The sequence below is a fragment of the Limulus polyphemus genome, unplaced genomic scaffold, assembly GCF_000517525.1.
Source record: "Limulus polyphemus unplaced genomic scaffold, Limulus_polyphemus-2.1.2 Scaffold898, whole genome shotgun sequence".
Taxonomy (NCBI): domain Eukaryota; kingdom Metazoa; phylum Arthropoda; class Merostomata; order Xiphosura; family Limulidae; genus Limulus; species Limulus polyphemus.
In genome coordinates this window covers 216,309-235,770 of record NW_013666508.1, presented here as the reverse complement: position 1 = coordinate 235,770, position 19,462 = coordinate 216,309, and the positions used below count along the sequence as shown (strand labels likewise).

The 19,462-nt window shown below is 32.7% G+C and overlaps 1 protein-coding gene across 5 annotated transcripts in view; it reads left to right on the top strand.

Moving 5' to 3' along the window:
* Positions 1 to 2,176: 2,176 nt before the first annotated feature.
* Positions 2,177 to 19,462, top strand: part of LOC106461102 (sodium channel protein para-like) — a 229,094-nt gene continuing 211,808 nt past the window's right edge. For all 5 annotated transcript variants that reach the window (XR_002610925.1, XR_002610923.1, XR_002610924.1 and 2 more), the window contains exon 1: positions 2,177 to 4,387. The gene's annotated coding sequence lies outside the window, so the exon portion shown is untranslated. The remainder of the gene's footprint in view (positions 4,388 to 19,462) is intronic.

The window sequence follows — 19,462 nt, the reverse complement described above, 5'->3', positions numbered from 1 at the left end:
AAGGTACGCACATAATGAAGTAGTAATACCACAAAATTCTATCTAAACTTTATAAAGGCGAAATCAAAGAAAGTGGTGCAGCAGATACTGGAATCCAACAATTGACATCCAGTCAATTGGAAACCACAGTCATTGACGAGAACAACCATGGAAGCCAAACAAAGGATAATTTCACGCAGATTAATTTTATTTTTGTTCCATAGTTTTTGGTACTATTATTCTTTCGTGATTTTCTTGCTAAATATTTTACTGAGATCTTTCTTTACATTATTTGCTGAAACTTTCATAATGTTATTCACTTCTTAATTTCACTCTATTTCATTTAAAAACAGCTAACCTAACCTGCTTTAGATAAATACTGGATGTTGTGTTACAGTCGATGAAACCATTTTAAAATTAACTACTGAGTATATAAAACAAATAATTTGTTAATTAGATACTGCATAAACTAAAATGTTATTTGTGGGATCTCATGGTTAAATTGTATTTTGGTGTTTAACCAAGCTAACCAGTCTTGTCCAAGTTGTACTCAACGTCTAGCTGTTTTTATACTTATTTATTCTCGTTTCGACTGTGTTTCAAACACATTTTTTTTATCAAAATGTGGTGTATTACTTATGATTTAGCTAACGTGGGTTATATGCTGAACGAGGTATGGTCTCTCCTTAACGAGGTGCATGATTATGCTGCTTCTCTTAGCCTTGGTAGAGGGTGAAGCGAAATGTGTTATTCGGCTGGCTAGTCTAGTGTTGGTTATGTACTAAACAAGGTATACTTCTGTCTTTTCTAGAGTTGTTTGATGGACAAGGTGTCTTATACTGCAGACTCATGAGGCCTAAAATAAATACTTTAACGAACATGGAGCATTACACTGCTTTTCGCAACCTAATCTTTTTGATGAACAGGATATGTTGCTCAGCTGATACTCTTGACCTAGTATGTGTGTTCAACAGATGCGGCGTACCATTACTTCTCCTAGCTTGATGTTTCCTGAACAAGATGTTTTATCCAACTAATTATGTGAACCTACTCCATTTGATGAACAAAATGTGTTATAAGGTTGTTTTGTTATCCTAGTCTTTTTTGGTGAACAAGATGTGTTTTAAAGCTGGTTCTCTACATAGTTTGTTTTTTTTAATATGATTGTGAATAATATCGTACAAATTACACCTTTCAAGGAAACAAAAAGTGTGTTAAAATGTATTACCATAATAAACGATGAAGTATTATGGGCAGATAACTCAAGTTATTTATAGTTAACTTGTATCTAAATTCTTTGTTACCAGGAATATATATTAAACAAATCTTCAAACCATTAAATTAAGAATTAGGTAAGGGCAGCGTTTTACAAATAGGCTTTTGTTAGTCTTTGTTGGTTGTTAAGCACACAGCTACATAACCAGATATATAGCATTATAAGCTCTGAAAGGGAATAGAAAAATATTGAATAATTTACTTTTAATACTGATTAATAAATCTGGTCAATAGTGTGTTGAGCTTTTGCTTTTTGTATAAATGTATATATATATAATTATTAATTATTCACCTCACTTTAGTAACACTTTAAAATTGTAATTTCTTTCTGAAAATGGTGTTTGTAAAGAAGGTTTTCTAAGAAATTAAAAGATCTATCACGAGGTGGTTTTGTTGAGTAAGATCGATAAGTCTCGCTAAACGCATCTTCAGTATGATATACAGGGTGGGCCATAATGAATCCCCAATGAAGGAAATTAAAGAAAAAAAACTTAATCAATTTATCTGTGACATTAGAGTCCTTATATAAAGTTTAATAAAAGACAACGTTATTAGTACCCTTATTGGTACTTGGTTATGGCCCACCCTGTATATTACGTGAAAGTATTAATAGACTTTGCTGCTGCTTTATATTAAATGCATTCTATAAATTGTTTTCCCGCCTCTATTTGTAACATTGCAACTCCCTGATTTGTCGTCTTATTAAAATTTTAAACATCCGTGCTTCTGCCAAGCATAACTGAACTTCTTAAGTGCACGCAACCGTAAAACAAATATGTTACTAAAAACTCTGTGCTAGACCAGTGTCTCGGGGGGGGGGGGTGTCCGTGAGAATATTCAAGAAAAACAAATCATTGGAAAAATAATTATTTACTGCAATGAATAACGAAACTATACCAAAAGCAAAAAGTCAGCACTCGCATATCCTTATACAAAAATGTATGACCAAAGATCCGATTAAATACGTATGACGTATGTCTATTTAATTTAATTTCTACCAAATGGACCGGTGGGGACAAGGGTTCCGCTATATAAAAAGTTTGAGAAACGATGTACTGGACGGACGTAAAAAGGATCTAGGGATATTGAACAAATGAGTGGTGGAAGTGTGGGTAGATAGGGATGTATGATGTAATTTATAGTTATCATCATCAAGTGCAGTGCTGTGTAGCGTAGGAGGTCATGTCCCTCCACCCTTCCCGGTCCCAGACATTTGAGATTACATCAGTCACCCTCTCTTTGTGTAACCAAATTGTTAAACTGTCCACTCGCTGTCAAACCTCAACTTTTTTTCCCCACAAATTTTCCAGTTGTCATCAAGTGTTCCATCCCTCATCACATGACCAAAGAATGCTGCTTGTCTTTTTCGCACTTTTGTTACCAATGTTTTCTTTTTGTTTCTGCTTGTCGTAGAACATCATCATATATTTTCCAGTCTTTTTAGGAAACTCTAAGCATTCTACGCAGGAACCATATTTCGGTTACATTGAGTGATTTTTCATTTTGTTTGCTTATTGTCCAGGATTCGCAACTGTAAATCAAGATTGGTGCGATGTAGCAGCAAAGAACTCTTTTGCGCACTTTCATTGATATATTTTTGTTAGTCAATACATTTTCCATCTTCATAAAAGTTGTCTTATCCTCTGCAGTTTTGCTCTTGACCTCATTTTGACATCCGCCATCTGATGTAATCCATGTCCCTAAGCATTTGAACTTGTAGATTTGATTTAGAAGGGTCCCATTTAATGATAAAGTGCAATTTGGATTGTTTTTTTTCTTTGATATAACCATGGTTTCTGTTTTCTTGGTGTTTTGGCTGAGTCCCATATTTCCGCTTTCTTTATTTACAATGTCAAGTAAGGACTAAAGATCTTTTTTCGTTCCTGCTATTAACACTGTGTCATCAGCATATCTGATATTGTTTACATTGTTGCCTCCAATACTTATGCCTGGCATGTCTTCTATATCTCTCATGATCATTTCACTGGACAAAGAGAAGAGATCAGGGCATATCACAGATCCTTGACGGACTCCTCTTTTTATCTTCTGAAATTGGCCGTGCTCATTCTCAACTCTGATGACTGTTGCTTGTTCACAATATATATTTTTGATGGTAATTTATAGTACCTTTTCAAAAAAGTTAATTATAAAAAATACTATCTGCTTTGAATAGTAATAGTATTAATGGTACTATGCAGACTATATCCGGTTATTTTTAAACAGGTTGCTTAAGGATAATATTGTGTAAAACTTGTTTATCAACGATACACATTTTTGGGTATATTGTTTATGATGATCGATGTTATCTCTTTGCCATTTAAAGTTATTCAAGTTGAAATTATTAATATATATAATCTTATACTTGCCCTCCCCACACCTAGCTGCCAATATTAAGGTGGGCCGCTCCCGATCGATGAAACTTGCTCTGTCCGTGTGCCTGCATCATGACTGGCAGTGTGATCCCTCACTCTGCCACAGATACCTCAAATAAACTTTCTCATTGCTGCTTGTGACCAATTCTGTTCAGCTCAAGTGTCCTTCTCTTACAGGGCTACAAGTTCAGTTGACGTTCTTCAGTAAAAAAGTGCATGAAATTATCGCTCATCCTAAACGTGACTAGATCAACTTCTGTTCTGTGGAAACAGTCGATTCAGGGATACAACACAGTTAACCTTTCGTGTGTCAAAAGATGTGCGCAGTTATTCTAAAAATAGGCTACTCCTTAAGAGTTCGAAGCTCCTATATACCAAGCTAAAATTCAGATACGACAAAAGTGAAAATAGCTCTTTATTATTATGCAGTAAGACCGTAGACGTTATCGGTTAACTTCAGCGAAACGAGAGTTTAAGAGACTGTTGTTTGGAATACGTCACTCATCTTTCTCTCCTTTGAGGTCCAAGATCATTCATGAGAGTGAAGAGCTTACTGTTAACCGGTCCTTTCAGATACCGTAATATGGCGGATGTCGCTAGTGAATGACGTCAGCGGGTTGGTGCAGCGCATGAATTAATAACGGTATATCTATTGTTTATGGCGGGTTGGTGTTGGTTTTGTAAACGTTTACACAATACTTTTACGGATCTTACGATGATATGCTGTACGTTTTTTACTGTGATTCTTTTCCTATCAAAAGGTAAGAAGTGTTAACATATCATATAGAAATATATTTTGTTACTGGTTTTAAGCTTGGGAAATAACAACGACATATTGTACTTAACACTAACAGTATTTTTATAAACTTTTAGTCTTTGCAACATTTGAGTAAGAATTTGATGTTCTGTTATTCCTATACGAGAATGAAATCAAATTAGTTAATGATGTAAATTTTATAGTATGTTAGATTTTAATGTGCAGCTCGTTCCTGTCTAAATATATGCCCATTCCCTCTGAGTTAGGTAGTTGTACACTAATGTTTAGTTTTATTTGTGTATTCTGTGAAATATTATGGAACTATTTTTATTCTGTATCTCTTTTGTTGATTGAAAATTATTGTGAACACAATGCGACATTTGTATCAGTTACCCAATTTTATATCAATTTCAAAATCCATTATAACAAACACAAATGTCGTTTTACTATAGCTTAATAATGCACATATTCACCCTAATGGATCTCTCATACCAGCTTTGAAATTACTAAATTTGATTTTATTTTCAAACAAGCTCAAAGATAGGAGTTTGAGAATACTTGCGTTTAGCCATAACTCATTTTGAACAAAAATATTACACGACAGATTTATCCATTTGTTTCTTTGAACGACTACACAGTAGGCTATCTGCACTGTGTCTACCTCAGGGATCGAACCCCGGGTTGAAGTGTTAAAAACCCTTGAAGCTTGCCGCTGAGCTACTAGAGGATACTTGTATAAATACTTATATTAGCAATACACAAAACGTCAAACACACGTCTAATATCTAAAGAAATTTGATACAGATCCTTAACACAGACACGTACTGATACCCCAAAACTAAATAGGTATGAAAAATAATGTCCTCGGTGGCCTAGCGGTAAGCTTATAACCCTTACAGTTCAGAGTTAGATCTCCCTGGTGGACACAAAGCAGGTAGCCAATTGTGTAGCTCAGCGCGAAAACAAATAAACGAGAAATAATTCCAGGGAAAATATCAAGTTTCGAATTTCTAGTGTATCATTTATCCAGTTATTGATGGCATTTGATAAAATATTTTCAAAGGTTTAAGGTTTATTGGCTTTTTTGAAAAGCAAAGCAAAACAGCCTATTTTGCCAACTGGTGGTGCAAAATGATGATAACCGAAATATTTGCTATTATTTTATTAGCGTAATAACATTTTTTACATATAGAAGTCATATGAAAATTGATTGTTATCAGTAAGGAGGGGGAGCTATTCAAAATTGGTTGTTATCTGTTAGGAAGGGGATCTATTCAAAACTGATTTTAATTATAAGGAAGGGGATCTATTCAAAATTATTCTGGAATTCGTCAAAGCAGTAGTTTTTAAAATTCTTTAATTAATAGTAATTGGTACCAATTATAAATAAAATCGGACTCATTTTCTTGAATGCCATTATACCCACAAAATGGAAAGCACAATAAGTTCAGTTTACTGTTCATTTGATTGTTTACTTCATGCTACTAAGTATTATCTGATAAATCTATCTAAGTTTAGTCCACATTATTTAAAGTAATTATATGTTTCGATGTGGTCTGGGTAATGTTACTATGGGTTGTTAATGATGTGTATGGAAATATGATTCATTCATTGGTTTAAACCGAAACTCATAATTATTGTTTAATGGCAGTAATCTGAGTTCCATTTTGGTTAGTACTGGCAGATTACTTGTGCATCAATTTAACTTTATTTAAAAAAATAAAAATACATCGTATAGCAGCGAACTTAAACCTTCAGTTTTAGTCTGCAATTTAGTTACATTTTGACTTTCTCCATAATCATAGAGGATTCGAGTTATATACTATTAGTTAGTTGTAAATTATCAGTAACCCTTTTGCGACCATGCATTCTGTATTTCATAAAGTTGGGTTTTTCGGGTTGTGTGTAATAGCTAGTGATTTGTTATTCAAGATTTGACTGAAAGTTTGCTTTGTACATAATCAATTTTGATTAATAATTTAATTATTTTGAGAATTTGAATTGGTTACTAAAACGTTATCTTGATCTTTTTTGTTGATAATTGACAGTTACCAGTGTAAATATTTGGTTTTGTGTGAATGATTCAAGATTTGCATTTTTAGTTGACGGCCATTAGTCTCTTAGGTACGATTGTGTTTTTTGTTTTTAGTTAAGCACAAAGCTACACAATGGACTATTTGTGTTTTACCCACCAAGGGTATCAAAACCCAATTTGTAGTGTCGTAAACCCAGAATCTTGCCGCTAAGCCACTTTGTGGCATTAAAGTTCGTCTGTAATCTCTGTTTTAAGCCATTGATCATTGAAGCAATATTTTAACTTCTCTCTCCCTACACACAAACATGTAAGTTTGTAAACTATTTCCACAACAAACAGGGGATTCTTGCAATACTAAATACTAAATACAAAAACGTGAGTCATGAATTTGTTTCACAGGATTAATTTACAAAAATATTTGTATGCATTAAAAAGGACAACTATATATTGTACCTTACCTGTCTTTCCATTTTAACATTATGTCTTGAGTATACTTACTATGACGATTGGAGACTTGGACAAGTAATATGCATTGAATATTAACTGACCTATCCTTTTCAAGGAGCTTGATGAACTGTCTCTGTTTAGAAACGGCGATAGCTCTTCCACCTTTCTTATTTCATTTACGCAGAGTAATTAAGTCTTATTCGTTGTTTATTTTACAGGATTAAACTTAACATATATGCTTATGGAAAGTAATGAAAAAATTATCTTAAACTAAAACCGCTAAATTATCAAAACTGAACATCGTTTGATAATTTCGAGCATTAATAAATAAGACTATCTAAATAAACTTGCATTTACGTGGTACAAGTGAAGAGTTAGAGTTAATTAGAATGGTATTGAAGCCATTTGTTGGTTGACAGTTGAATAGTTGTTGCTATACTTGGTGAATCTAATTAGTTGGAAATACAGACGTGTATAGTACAATACGTATTACACATGAACCGTTGATTTAGGTGTTATACCCACTGCTGGTCATGAACATTAAATGACAGTTGAATAATTGTTGCTATACTTGGTGAATCTAATTAGTTGGAAATACAGACGTGTATAGTACAATACGTATTACACATGAACCGTTGATTTAGGTGTTATACCCACTGCTGGTAATGAATATTAAATGACAGTTGTAGTTTTCGGTGCGATGAGTCGAAGGTACTAGTGTTGATTGTTATTTAACTCAGTTTAGTTAAACTGACATAATTTGTAGTTTGCTAAACGAAATCCTTTGATAACCGCTGCTGTTCTTTAGTTGAATCTACATTGATATTATCAATTTATTCTTCTAAATTATTCCTTTGATATACGGTTTATCAGTGTTACTACATGTGCCCTGTATTCTCAGAAGTATTCTACACATTTTCACTTTTTGGTTAGTGACTCATATCACGTATTTCAAAAGTCTTCATTCTTCATATGTTAAAACTTAATAGTAGTTAAAATATATTAGACAGGAAGATTGTTATAAACTCTATTTTGTGATTATACATTCATATAAGTAAATTATTAATTTCTATACGTTTTAACCAGAACAAATGAGACAAAAATAGATAACACTAGTAGCTGCTGTATCCCGAGTGTTGTTATACCATGGAATTTACGTTTTTCATAATACACAACAAAGCCTATGTATACTTAATCATTAAGGGACAGTTTATTCGACAGTCACTGCTAAAGGATCTGATTATTAGGACGCAAGTGAAATCTTTACAGAGTGAACTATAAGTTAGGCTAGATTTTATAATATACAGAACAAAATACAATTTTCTCAAATTAATGATTAGACCGTATTATATCTTTCCCGTTTGATAGAAAGGTAATTGTAGAAACAGCAACTGGATGAATTTTAAACATAAAAATCTAAAGTCAAAGTTTTGCTAGTAATAATCAATGTTAGTGAAAAACAATCGTAAAATATCGAACGTTACTAAATTTCTATTCGGTGTTTTTTGACAAAAGATTCTTTAGCAGTGATTAAATATGGTTTAGCCGGGAGTTTTGGTATTCTGTAGGAATCTGAAATAAAAGTAGAAATTATGTCAACATTTAGTTTCTGCTTTTACAAATGTTTTGGTGACGATGATTTTCAGTTAACTTCATACAGTAATATACGTCTTTTAATGCAATAAATGTTTTTTTGTTATGGAAAATCTAAACCCATTCTTGCGTTTATTATAAACATAGGTTTCGAAATGTATTAAAGCTTAGTCTGTTAAAACGTAAATTTTGAAAATATTATATGATCTTAAATATTTATTTACCCTGTTTTTGTTTGATTAATTAGTACTATATATTTACCCTTTATAAGTTGCTTTAATGCACTAACGATTTATTATAGTATAGCAATTGCCACCAGTTCCTTTCTGTCTTCATAGCACATATACATATCTTCTTTACACTGTTCGTGACATTAGTTTGTTTTGTCACTTGACTGACACACACAAGTGGGTTGAACTGTCAGGTCAGAGATCTCTATGGTTCAGGCAAAGCCATCCGTAATTTTGAACTGCAAATCAGAGGGAAGACAACTATTCAACAGCACTTGTCGTCCGAGGTAGATACTTTTAACAGAATAGTAGGGTTGACTTTGACTCTTATAATGCACTCACGACTGAAAGTGTGAAGGATATTTGGTAACACCACGTCTCGAATCTGAGACACTAGGACTCCCAATTCGATAAGCTAACAACCAGGACACGGTCAAGTCGATTATTAGAGATTGTTTTTAGATAATGTAAGAAAAGCAGCAGTTAGGCTTAACAAACTTGTTTTTTTTTCTGACTTTCAATAACATCCTTTTATAATGTCAGACAAACCGAATCAAGTTTTTACTCTGTCTGTAGACAAAAATTCCTCGAAAATATTTCCAAGAATTGTTTACAGTTAATTGATGGAATTCACATTATATTCTTTGTAGCAATTCTCTCTGTTTTTAGAGCTAAACTGTGGAGCTTTTTTTGTATTCCTTTTATCTAACACTAAAATAAAAAGTTTTAAAGATATTAGAACAATAAACCATGCTTTTACTACACATATTTTGGCTATTCAGTTCCTCGCGTCAATCAGTTTTAGGTTGTGATTCATAAAATGTCAGTAATATATGGCCCGGCATGGCCAGGTGGTTAGGGCGCTCGACTCGCAATCTGAGGGTCGCGGGTTCGAATCCCCGTCCCAACAAACATGCTCGCCCTTTCAGCCGTGGGGGCGTTATAATATCAATCCCACTATTCGTTGGTAAAATAGTAGCCCAAGAGTTGGCGGTGGGTGGTGACGACTAGCTGCCTTCCCTCTAGTCTTACACTGCTAAATTAGGAACGGCTAGGGCAGATAGCCCTCGTTTAGCTTTGTGCGAAATTCAAAACAAACAAACAGTAATATATAGCTTTCTAACGAGAGTAGTACATGCCAATAGAAAAAGCACTTAGAAAATGAATTCTGTACGTTAATATATGCTTATGTTGTTCCCTTTACAGGTTTTTTTTTGGCATTCTATACACATCTTCATATCACCATAAACCTATTTCTCGTATAAGTTGCAAGCTTCCGTAGCCTTTTCCCTGAATGAAAATTTCAAATATGAAGTTTCAACTATCATAGAATTTTCATAGTAATACATGCTACCAAATAACTAAATATTTCTTATTACGTTATCGAAGGACGGAAATGTTTTCTATGTAAGACAGTAACCTATTTTCTCCACTTGGATATCTGCACCTAATTCCAATAATTTTGTTTTATTTTAACTTCAGCTATTTCTAATTCTTCCTTTACCAGATGCCTCTCTTGTTGGAGATAAACCATCTCGGGAATATGAAGTTTACTAAATAGCTAACATTTATGAGAAACCTTAATTTAAGTATTTTTACCCATTCCTTATTAAGTGCTTTTCCTTTGGGCAAATAAATGTTTCATTTAAGCGTAAAGTTGGACGATGGACTACCTTCACTGTGTCAACCACATGGATCATGCCCAAATTTTAGCATTATAAACCCCCAAGCTAACCGCTGAACTATCTTACGACAAATCGTGTTTTTTGCTGGTTGTAAAGTAAAATATACAAAGGGCCATTTGCTTACAACTTCTCTTAAAATGCACATTGTCCAATTTACAATATAATACATTTATGTAGGGCGGTTTTTGTTGCATCAGTAATAACCGTACAGGTATCTAAGGTAAGGTTAAGTATTTTAAACCAAAACCTTTAAACAATAGTAATTCGAAATACAGTTTAACAATCGTTTTTGTTTTGATCCGGTTATAACACGTCTTTTCTTTTAACAATGAAATTTTTATTTATTTATTTTGGATTATAAAATCTCGGACTTCTAGAAAAATAGTCGTATAATAAATTAAGAAAAAAAAGGAAAGCCAAAAAAAAATACGCATCACTAAGTTGAAATGGGGGTAAGGAAGCAAATCGTATGTACATGTGACATTACTGAGTTAGAAGGGAGTAAGGAAGCCAAGAACTCGTAACACAATGTATATCGTTTATAATTATTTTATTTAAAAAATTACTTTCAGTTAGAAGAGTATAGGTTTGCAATATGTTACATATGCTCGTAGAATAGCTGTAAAGTAAGTGTCATTTGTTTCATAACAAAATTACATACCTTGTGGTCAGTTCAGGAAAATTTAGAAATGTGGATTGAAATAGATCTGTTTAATGATAAGTTGTCCAGTTTTTGCAGATTATGTTTTTTACATAATTCGTGTGGCTTGGTTCCCCTTTAAATGTTTCGCGCTTTGATGCTGTTTAAATATTATAAAGACATTTTGCTTTAACGAAAGCTATGAAGTAAAAAAGGACCATGCTAATTACAGTCAAATATTTTAGGGTCAACGATACTAATCTTTCTATATTTTGCACTGCAAAAAAAAAGCTCTTTCATCTTCCATATTTAATGGAAGTAACTTTCAAAATATCTTCTTTCTTTTTAATACTTCACACTATAATTCTAATTTCTCACGGATTTACAGTGAATATATCTTCGTTATGTGCTATTACTCACCACAAATTAGAGAATAAACCCAAATCTGTTTGGACATGGAACAGAGGACTAACGCTTATTGAAGAAAAATGCAAAATCGCTTATTTTGCATCTATAATGTTTCTAAATATGAGGAGACTTAGGAAATATGTCCGTTACATATTTACACTTGGGATCAAGAGCTCTTTCAAATTCTGGCCGCTGAAGGATGTTGTTACAAATAAGAAAGAAACCCATACAACGTTAGTCATATGAATCTTCTTCCACTAGCAATGATGAGAAGTACAACAAGAAATGCGACATGTTCATGAACATGATAAATGCTTCCCTAAGGACTTCCACTTAGACACTAAACTGCTTGGATGAGAAACTAAGAATGTGCTCGTATGCATATATATGAATAGTCTATCAAAGAATTGGTTATAATAATATTGAATATTATCGAATTTGGGGTTTAATAAGATGTTCAGAGCCCAGAATCGACAAAAAATATTCATATGAATGAACTTTCAGAAGCATAATGCTAGACGTTAAAATTTTACAGATGGTATTGCAGCTAGTGATAGACGAAAGATCGAATGGAGCTGTGCAATAACCGTAAACTTCAGAAAACTAAAGTTTCTACTGATAACATTATTCCATTTTGGAGAAATAAATTTTAATAAAGGAATGGTGTCCCTCGTAGACACATGTAAAAGAACTTTTGTACTCAAGCTTGTACTCATATTGAATAACTTCTGTCGTAATTTTATTCTACGTAATAATTTTTGTAATGCATTTTTTGTTTGAACTTACAAGTAGTTAAAGGTACTTAACTAAATTAGGATTACTTTATACCCCCAGTATCAAATAGACATCAAGAGAGATAAAACACCTTTTGACATCCTGGTACTATTTGGAATATTTGAATATTCTTGTACAAAATATCGCGCATTCCTTGATGCAAGAATACATAATTATTCAGTTACGTTGCTTCTTAGGATTTAAAGGGTGTGGTTTTCAAGGTGCATGAGTACATTGTAAAGTAAAATTTCAAAGTGCAACACAGTCAAGAATATTATGCAAATGACAAACAGATCTTTCATAAATTAACAAATAATACATTATACAAAATCGAAGTTTGGAAAACATAGTACTTTAATGCTGAAATGAATTCTAGAAAAATGGCACATTTTAAGGTCTGAATAATTGAGAAAAACCAGAAAAATCGGGTTAAAAGCGAATTCTTTGAATGGTGGAACATAATGTTAGACTGATGTAAAAGCAAGCCCTAAAAATTCTGTACCACATTTTAAACAAATGCAAGATAGTTCATAATCAGAATCATCGAAATTTTCATCTAGAATGATGAACAACATTCTAATTTATCTTTAAATATTTCCATATTTTTACTTGCACGAAGGATAAAATATCAAAATTTCTTCAATAAAACGCCCTTATATTAGGCTATACTTCTTGTAATAACGATGTTCAAAGTCACGTGTTGTTTTTGAAAATACAACCTCCTTCATATATTGTGCTGAAGTTGACGAATACAATTACATATTATTGCCTGACCCTACAATTTCTATTGTTCTAGCTTCTGCAAATATGGTAAGGTTAATCTTCAACGACACATGTTAACAAGCTTTCTAAACACCCTCCACGGTGCTTAGACATCGGTTCCTAAGGCCACATTTTTAAGTAGAACAAAGGTATAGAAGCCCATTGGAACTTCATCGGGGAACTTGACAAGTATGTGGTCGAATGAGCTTGGTGAGATTTCGGTTTCTTCGGCCATCTTTCTTATGAAAACTGTTGTTACTTTCGAGGAATAGCTAAAAACATAAGAATTATTGGCTTGTGTCCATTTTTTAACATCAAATCTAAATTGCTTATTTTGCTTCAGGTACCGGGATATGTTTAGGTTCGTTGCAATGGCTTTTAGGTCGGAGGAATCTATATCGTAACAATAACTTTCACTTTGTAAATGAGAGCGTTGCTCCAGCTTGACCTAGGACGTATTTTCGAAGCCCATTACTGTCCTAAACGTTCTGTTATTCAATTTTTTTTGCCCCCACGTAGGACAGTGAATGATCTTTTTTAAAATTTTATATAATTTGGCTCTACATCTTAGAATATTGTATAGTAAGATTACTAATACTCGGGAAGGGATGTGACATTCTCCTTCTGGCATAAGTCTGTATTTCCATCATAGCTAGCATGTTGTTTTTGTGCAGTTAATCCTCTGTATATGCCTTCAAGATTTCCACTTTCAAACTTGGTTTGAGTTATCGTCGCTTTAAAAATTTCTAAATTTCTAACATTTGGATTTGTTTGTTTTTAAATTTTGAGCAAAGCTGCACGAGGGCTATCTGCGCTAGCCGTCCCTAATTTAGCAGTGAAAGACTAAAGGGAAGGCAGCTAGTCATCCCCACCCACCGCCAACTCTTGGGCTACTCTTTTACCAACGAATAGTGGGATTGCCCGTCTCATTATAACGCCCCACGGCTGAAAGGAAGAGCATGTTTGGTGGGACAGGGATTCGAACCCTCGACCCTCAGATTGCGAGTTAAGCGCCCTAACCACCTGGCCATGCCGAGCCTTTAACATTTGGAAAATAATGTATATTCACGTTTATGTATATATAGTTTTATTATAAGTAATTATAACATACATTTGTTACTAAATACTCACAGTATTGGAAGAAAAAGATATGATATTCTGTTTTATACAGAGATCAACTTGATAACATTGATAGAGTCTGATTATTAGGTCAAATCTTCGTAGAAAGTTTCAGTATATAGTTATTAATTAATGGCCATCTTAATCTTTGTAATTGTTTTGTATTATTTTTTATTTAATTTTACTTTACCTCTATGTTAAATGATTTACAACGCCTTTTTTGAGCATTTTCCTTCTCTCGTATATTTTTTATTCGATAGGATTTTGGACAAAGGTTTAATACTAATATGGCTAAAATTGCATTCACTTTAGTTATTACTCCGATAGTTACGTTTGGAAAGATGTCGCTCTGTTAATAATTTATTTGTTTATTGTTTCTCTTATCGCAGTGCTTATTTTGATTATCATTTAAAGAATATGTAATAATGTTGAATTAACAAAATTTCAACATACGTTACAAAGTAGTGAGAGATTTTCGTATTGCTTTAAATACTAAGTTGTCAGCCAAACGGAGTAAAACAGCAATCTTACAAGTGATTGGTTAACTAATCGATGACGTATACTTATTCTGCAATGTTTCTAACAGGTTTGTGTGTAGGAGAACGTCAAGCATGACGTAAGCAGCTGATCAATAAATTTGATGTTATTAAGTGTTTATTATTATTCTGTTACCAGAAGAATTAAGATGAAATACCCAAAACTATCTGTATTGCCTTAATTATAGGAGTTGTTATACGCCTCTGATTTTCACCATTTGTAGCGTTTTGATAATCAGTTACAAATACGATGTTGTTGTTGTTTCAAGATATAAAAAAGTCACCCTTATGCCATTTTAAAGGAACGCGCTTTAAAAACTGTACCTTAATGCATCTTTCAAAAGCTTTACCAACAATGAAACGCAATCTTCATTGAAACGCAATCTAGAATTTTTTTTACCTTTCGTTCATACGATTTTGCATCAAATAGTAAAAGCGATAATATTACAATCCCTATAATTTACTTTTATTATATCCATTGTTATATGAAATGTATTTAAGTATTATATATTATAGTGATAGTATTGATAGAATACATTCAAATAGTTTGTCCTTGCAAGTTAATATCTAATATCTCATTAGTGCTTTACCCTTAATTCGTAAATTAACCAGACCACAATGTCTAAAATGTGGTGATACATTTACACACGATCAGGACTAATATTAATTTTCCACTTTTGATTGTTCTGTCGCTTAGACTTTGATCTAAAGAGTTCAAAATAACACAAAATCTGAAACAGATTTTGATACAACTTCTGAACTGATTGTCAAAACTGACCTATTTTCGACGAGAGTGACTGATATTTTCGATTTAATTTTGCCAGAAATTCAAATATTTCAGTACAACAGCATAACCAAAAGTACTTCAATAAGAGCAGTAATAGACAAAATGTTTTAGCAAAGAGAATAATAGATAAGTATAAACTTGAGTTTCATTAATATCTGAATCAACATCTTCAAAACCTAAACAACAACAACAGCATTTGAAGAAGAAGGAGATTTATTTTCACTTCTAGTTTTCTTTTAATTCTTTTTTTTTTTTGAAACCATCTTCGCACTTTTTTTTTCTTCCATAAGTTTCTGTCAAAGAATAGTTGGCACGTTCACATTGACTATTTTATTAATTTAAAACACTTTTTGATTTTGCAGATGTAAGTAATTGAACGCATAGGATCGTCCTCTCATATTTCCATACTGTTTTGCATTAGTTTTCAACTTTTTGAAACAGAATATAGCATAGAAAGAGAATAATCTTCTTTTGGTCAGAAAATGGAAAAATATTGAACAAAAGAAGGACAAATAACCTTGAATAAGTGAAAATATGTACTGACATTTGTAGTCAATTTGAAATTTACCATATATTGCAAACTTCAACTGCTCACCAATCTAGGCCTGGAAAAATCGCGAATTTAGCGTTAAATTGATCTTTATAAGAAATGAAAAACATACAATTTATCTACCCACATTTATGAAAAACTTAAGTTGTAAAACTTTCAACAATGTATTACTGTATACATTGTTGCTAAGCATGTAAACTTATCGTAAGCTGTAACTGACTGCAAACGCAAAGTTCGTGAAACACTGACGTCACTGGTCGAATATGGTTAAGTGTCGGTCCCAGTTGATGCGAACAAGTGATATCTATCATAATACCTAATATAAGGTAGGTTTCTTGTGAGAATAACACAAAGGTAATTCGTAGTTAAAACCAATACGAAATACAAGCTATGGCGCACTATGGACGTGCAAGCTACTAATCCTTGGTGTAACCTACTTCTGTTCTCTTTACTCGTGTAAATGTTGAGTGATGGTAATATTATTTAGCTAGATATGGTTGGATGTCTTTCTGGTTATTCGAATATCTAACTGATTATCAGTCTAGCAAACCTTGTGTATCTACCTGCCTATATATATGTCCATTTATTTATCGAATTGTCTATCTATCATCATACTTGTATCTTCCCTAATGACGGATCTTGATTTGTTTGTCATCGATACTGTGATATGTGAAGTATTTAGTTAAGATATAATTAATTCAATTAGTGCTATGTTAAACTACGTTGCTAAAACTGTTTAAATAGATATTTTCTTGGCACTTGCGTATAATGTTAAAATTATAAATAAACAACACACAATGTTAAAATCGATACACACACAATTAAAAACATTTCTAAAATGTGGACGATACATGTTTTCAAAGTTTACCACGTCATCTTCAGGAATGAATTTGCAAGACATAAGTGCTATATTTATTTATTCTTAGCTAGATCATGTGACCTGTGTATAAGTTTATGTGTCTGCATAAACCTCAGAGGAGGCCCCAGCACATTCTAACGCAAATATTCGCCGGACCTTCGCTGTATTTAATGATTCATAATCTTTTTTAAACTTTATTATCATTTCGAATGCCCTTTGGTTGAGCTAATATTACTATTTTTGTTCTGATATGGCCGAATTTCCAGTCCTTTCTTTTTACACATCCCTTATGTTCTGCTAAATAATATTTTAAATTTCGTTTTGTCTGTTCAATATAAAAACTTTCATATTCAATTTTATAAATTCCAGCTTTTTCCATTATCAACTGTATATTATCTTTAGTATTACCTAAAATTTGTTTAATCTTATTCATCGCTTTAAATATAGAATAAAATATTTGTTGTTTTTTAAACACTGAATATACTAGTAGTTAAACCTGGAATATATGGCAGCTCTAAACATTCTTGGGCCGGCACGGCCAGGTGGTTAGGGCGCTTGACTCGCAATCTGAGGGTTGCGGGTTCGAATCCTCGTTCCACCGAACATGCTCGCCCTTTCAGCCGTGGGGGCGTTATAATGTGACGGCCAATCCCACCATTCGTTGGTAAAAGAGTAGCCCAAGAGTTGGCGGTGGGTGGTGATGACTAGCTGCCTTCCCTCTAGTCTTACACTCCTAAATTAGGGACGGCTAGCGCCGATAGCCCTCGTGTAGCTTTGCGCGAAATTCAAAAACAAACAAACAAAACAAACAAACAATTATGTATGGATTTTAACGTTGTGTGTTGTTTATTTATTATTTTGAAACCGTTTAAGTTATATGAGAAGTTTTGAGAAACACGAATTTTTACAGTAGACGCAAATATTTTGTATTATTTTTTGTTTGTTTGTTTCAGAATTTTCGCTCATAGTTACACATTTGCTATCTTCGAAAGGCGTCTCTAATTTTGAACTCGCAGACTAGAGGAAACACATCCAATGAATAACAACTACGCTAATCCTAGGCTATTGTTATCTGACCGAATAACGAGATTTGAACATAACTCTTACAATGCACGCACGGTAACAAAGTGTGAAGCGTGTTTTCGTGGCAATAGGTCATGAACCATGAATCTTCGGATTAATTGCCCAAGCATGCTAACCACTAGGCCACTTCCAGCCATTCTTTATTAATTTTATTACAGTTCAAAATAATATTGTCTACAATTTTTCTCGACTATCAAGCAAGAAGCTTAGGTTTAAAATTATTTTTGTGTATATTAAATCATCACCATGATGACAGCTTCCCGCTGTTGAGCAACGGAAAAAAACAACTTACATTATAATTTCGCTTTCTGTTTGCTGGGAAAAATAATCTAATAAAACTGAATAAATATTCTGTCTGTATCTTTCTATTTGTTTTTTATTTTATTCATTTTTCTCTGTTGTTTAATATTTATGTTTATTTTTTCGTCTGTCTCTATACTATTCTGTATGTTAATAACTATCGTCTCTTATGTCTAAATATATACAAACGATCAGTAATTTCGTGTGATTTTTAGCCTTGTTTCAAATACTGAATTAATTTTAATAAAGTACTTTTCGTAATGCTTTGTCTATTCATTATAAAAATGGATGTGTTAAGGATTTTCAAAAAAGGGTGTAGCTGTCTGTTTATATAAACCAAAACCGAGATCTCTAGTGTGAAATACAAAACTAACGACATTACTCATTACACATTTCAAGTATATAAACTTATGAAACATTTGTTAATAACTACACGTATAAAACAAAACTAAAAAGGATCCCACTTATCAATAAAGTATAAAAGGTATAATTTTTAAAGGGAAAGGAAAAAAAAACTCAAATGAATAACGATATTGGGGAAGGTGTTGGATGCTTTAACGTCCCTATACCCACTGTCATTCATCTTCTGCAGCCAGTAATCATCGTCAACTTTTTTTTAAGATTTTAATATTGACATCACAGTAAGTATTTATTTATTCTTACGTTTGTTTTAGGGGTGAATACTATAAAGAGAGGATGGCTGTCCAGTTATTATTGAATTACTTAGGTAAGGGTTTATAGGTCTCGTTACTTGGTAATAATCGTCTAAAGGGTGTCTAACAAGTTTAGAAATTAAGAGTGGCACTTAACAATAAATATATTTCCGCTTTGATGTTACTTTTAAAATATTAAAAATTTTACTTAGAGTTAATACATACCCACAACTCTCAAGATGGTGAATGGTAGTAGGTTTAAAGCACCCAACATTAACCCTTAATTGATCTTCCGTGACAACTATTTTGTTATTCATTTGCGTTTTTTTATTATATCTGGTGGACGGAATATTCCCAACGCTTTTGTGTAATGTTAATGGAGACACTTTCCTTTAAAATCTATACCTTTTTTGTACTTTATTCACAAATGAGGTACTTTTCAATTTTATTTTATATATGTAGTTAGTTACTAATCAAATGTTAAAAAATTTATATATATACACCTGGAAAAAAGTTAAGCACCCCCAAATATTTTTCAGGATTGCTTATTGAAAATAAGGTTTAATTTTCATGATGTTGAGCAATGTTCATAATTTCAAACATAATTAAAAGGATGTG